The 4,617-nt window shown below is 32.8% G+C and overlaps 1 pseudogene; it reads left to right on the plus strand.

The window, feature by feature from the left end:
* The first annotated feature begins 1,269 nt into the window (after positions 1–1,269).
* LOC133824289 (protein TIC 214-like) lies at positions 1,270–2,195 on the plus strand (annotated as a pseudogene).
* Positions 2,196–4,617: the final 2,422 nt, after the last annotated feature.

Below are 4,617 nucleotides of genomic sequence, written 5' to 3' on the forward strand. Positions count from 1 at the left end.
CTTTTTTTCTTGCACTTAATTAATGAATTTACAGTAAAATCAAATTTGAATTTTAAAACAAATTATTTACTTACTGAACAGAAACAGGACAAAAAAAAAAAAAAATTCTATTTGATAAAGTTCTAAATGATCCTAACAATAAAGCAATTCGAAACGAATCTATTGGACTAAAAGAAATCAGAAAAAAAGTTCCTCGCTGGTCATACAAATTAATAAACAATTTTGAACACGCAGACGGCCCAATTGAAGAAATGTTAGGACGGAATCCTGAAATTTGTTCAAGAAAATGCAAACGTGTAGTGATTTTTAATCATGACCTAAGAAATCCCAATATTTCTAGTAATACATCCAATAATCCACAAAAGATTACTAAAAATATTAGTAATAACGATGATTATGAGGAACCAAAGGTAATTTCTTTAATACGTTTTTCACAACAATCAGATTTTCGTCGAGACATAATCACAGGCTCGATGCGCGCCCAAAGGCGTAAAACGCTTATTTGGAAATCCTTTCAAGCGAATAGCCATTCCCCCTTTTTTTTGGACAGAATAGACAAAGATTTTTTTTTTCTTTTTCCTCGTCGGTGAAAAAAAAAAAGAAAAATTTGTTATGGAAAAACACAGAATTTCAGATTTCCGATTATAGAGAAAAAAGGGAAAACGAAAGGATTAAAAAAAACGAAGAGAAAAAAAAAAGAGAAGAAGAACGTATAGAAAGAGCGGAAGCCTGGGATAGCATTGTAGTTGTTCAAATAATAAGAAGTCTTGTGTTAGTAATCCAATCAATTCTGAGAAAATATATTATACTACCCTCATTGATAATAGTTAAAAATATCGGTCGTATACTATTGTTTCAATCTCCCGAATGGTCGGAGGATTTAAAAGATTGGAAGAGAGAAACGCTTGTTAAATGCACTTATAACGGCATTCAATTAGCAGAAAACGAATTTCCAAAAAACTGGTTAATAGAAGGTATTCAGATAAAGATCCTATTTCCTTTTCGTCTGAAACCTTGGCACAAAGCTAAGCTTAAGCGACAAGAAACTTATAATAATCCAATGAAAAAGAAAGAACAAACAAATGATTTTTGTTTTTTAACAGTTTTGGGGATGGAAACTGAACTTCCTTTTGGTTCTCCCCGAAAACAAATTTCATTTTTTGAACCTATTTTTAACGAAATCAAAAGAAAACTTATTAAATTGAAAAAGAAATGTTTTAGAGTTGTAAAAGAAAGAAAAGAAAGAACAAACTCAAAAGAAAGAAAAAAAAGGGTTATTCAAAATCAAAGCATTCATTTTTTAAAAAAATAATAAACGAACTCTAAAAAATAAACCTAATTTTCTTGAAAGAGAAAGAAATCGCAATATATGAATTGAGTAAAAAAGAAAAAGAAAAAGATTTGATAATTAATAATGAGATAATGGATGAATCATCGATTAACATTGAATCGACGAATTGGACAACTTTTTCATTGAAAAAAAAAAATACAAGATCTAACTAATAAAACAAATACAATCATAAATCAAATACAAAAAATTCCAAAAGACAACAAAAAAGGATTTATAAGCCCACAAAAAAATATTAGTTTTAACAAAATAAGTTATGCTGATGAAAGATTGAAATTGCCAAAAAAGATTTTTCAGATAGTAAAATTAAAAAGACGAAAGGCTCGACTAATCCGTAAATCCCATTTTTTTTTTCAACTTTTAATTCAAAGGCTATCTATAAATATCTTTTTTTTATCAGTAATATTCCTAGAATAAATGGACAAGTTTTTTTCTATTTTTTTGAATCAACAAAAAAAATTCTTAATAAATACAGTTCCTATAAAAACCCTATTTCGACTAACGAAACAAATCCAAATATAACTCAGTTTATTTCGACTATAAAAAACTCAATTTCTAATCTTAATAAGTCACAGACTTTTTATGACTTATCCTACTTGTCACAAGCATATGTCTTTTATAAATTATCACAATCCCCTTTTTTCACTTTTTTAATTTATATAAGTCAAAACTAAGATCTGTCTTTCAATATAAGGGAATATCTTTTTTGCTTAAGAATGAAATAAATGATTATTTTGTTGGAACGCAGGAAATATTTAATCCCGAATTAAGACATAACCCCCCCCCCCCCCCCCCCTCCCAATTGTGGAATAAATCAATGGAAAAATTAGTGCATACAATTCAATAACATTATTTATTGAATAAATAATGATACTGGAATTTTATTATTTTAAGAAAATACTTTACACCAATTGACTATATCAAACGTGACACAACTTAATTAATTTAGTAAATTTCAGTCAATATATTAAACTTATAACTTCAAATCAGCTTCTACAAATAAAATAACAGACGATCCTCGTAACTACGTAGTAGCTACAGAAGACTAATGCCTTTGGCTGGAGATTTTCACTAGTGTATAAATATATATATATATATATATATATATATATTTATTCTATTTGAATCCTTGAAACACATTCCTAATTCCATCCCTAGCTGATAATTGAGGGACGATGGCTGGGGGGACTAAGAATGACATTGCTGTGAGAAACTTGTCACATTTTGAAATCATTTTTTTCTTTCAATATGTATGCATAAATTTTGGTCTTTTTTAAAACAAAAAAATTGGCCCAATATCATGACTATAGGAAAATTTCACTACTATTTAAAAGTTCAAAGAAAATGAAATTAATGAGGCTTAGGAAAACTGCTGATAGGGCACTATTAATCATGTGAGCCTATTAAATGAGATATATACTAGTTGTCATGCATATGTACTGTAATATATTCTTAAGGTAAAAAACTGTATGTTTAAAGAAAAGAAATGGTTACATTCAGGCCAAAAAAAATACTTCCATTAAAAAAAATGTGGCCAAGCAATTACATTTACATCAAAAAGATCTGCATTTATGTTAAAAGCAACATATATATTTATATATATTCATATACGATGCGTATTAAATGCAACCACTTGGGAATCTTCTATATACTTCTCTAATAATTCCATTATAAGTGGCTAATATTGTGTCTTGAATTTGTTTCCAAAATTTGATGCTCACTGTATTATTATAATTATAATAATAATAATAATTGTTGTTGTTATTTTGATTTATCTATTTAAATAAGTGTCAAAACATGTATAATTTATTGTTGACTACTTTTTTCGCTATCAACATTTATAAGAGAGATTAAATAAATAAACAGTAAGAACACAATGATTTTTACGTGGTTCAGGTTATAAAAGAACTCTAGTCCATGAGTCTTTCGTATTAAGGGGATTGCAAGCTTCAATGGTGTCTTCTCAAATAGCGTTTAGATTGCTCTGAGTACAAGTAGTTTTCTCTCTACCAAAAGCCCAACATTTTACAATGAGACTCCCAACCCTATTTATAGAGGCTACGGTCATTAATGTTAATGATCAGTAATTAATACACTTCAATGCATTGGGCTGAATTGAATAGAGACCACGACCCAAGCCAGATTTGCGGGGCCCTATGCAGAAAAGTAACCACTTTACGGGGAACATACCCTTGGGATTGTCAGGGCATGTTGTACATACTTCTGTGTCAGGCGACATAGTGGGCGTGCAAGTTGTCAAGTCATACCATCGACAACACTGTAGGCATATCGCCCCAAAAGGTTGTCAGGTCTTCCTTTGAGGCAGCAAATCCGCATTGGCTGACACTTGACCTATCCTTGAGATTCTAAGGACTAGGTCCTCGACCTGGAATATAACTGAGGGCCGGAAAAAACATGGACTATCAAGCATCCCCGGGATGTAACCTTATGAAGACATTCATTGCTCTCGGGACATGGCCCAGGAGAGATGTCGACGCCCTCTCATTATCCGAGGAGGATGACCTCCAACTATCGGACTGACCTGCCGAGGACATATCCTTTGGGCATTGCCTCATAAAAAAGAGACACGTGTCTTACTCGGGTGATCACGTGTTCTTGGGAGAAAACACAGACAAAATTTGCCCCCTCAAGTCTCTACTTGTCCTCAAACAATGGAGACTTAGAACTAATGAAGGCTTCAAAAGGTCCTCGGGCAGGAAACACTTGGACTTCTGCTGATGTCACTACGAGATTTCCTGCCACGTGCCTTAACCCCATTGCTGGGCCCATCAATCGGTGCAATTAATGAAAGGTCAATTTGATAGCCCGAAACGTCTTTTCCGTACCCTAGGCATCCTTTCGGCTTACGCTCGAGATTTTCCGTTTCCAATGCCAATGATCATGATCCGCACCACTCTAATTTTAGGCCCTTGGATCGTACTCGAGTATCCAGGTCCTAGATAATCCAACGGTTGGGTTGAACTTACTTCACCTCCAAGCACTAGGTCTATAAAAGGTCGAGAACCAAATTCCCAACGTCACTTTAGCTAATTTCAAATTTTTTATGCCTTCAAACTCTCTAGACTTCTATTAAACCCTTTTTTGGCATTGCCTCCTTCTAGTTCCTTCTGTCACTCTGGATGACTGGCTTGAGCCTCTGTAATTCTGGGTAAATGGCCAATTGTTCTTCAAAGTTCGCACTTGTTTCAGCACAATCCGACGCTTCATTTCGAGTAAGTATCCCCAAACTGTGATTTCTTGTTTTTGTG

The sequence above is a fragment of the Humulus lupulus genome, chromosome 3 (assembly GCF_963169125.1).
Source record: "Humulus lupulus chromosome 3, drHumLupu1.1, whole genome shotgun sequence".
Classification (NCBI taxonomy): Eukaryota; Viridiplantae; Streptophyta; class Magnoliopsida; order Rosales; family Cannabaceae; genus Humulus; species Humulus lupulus.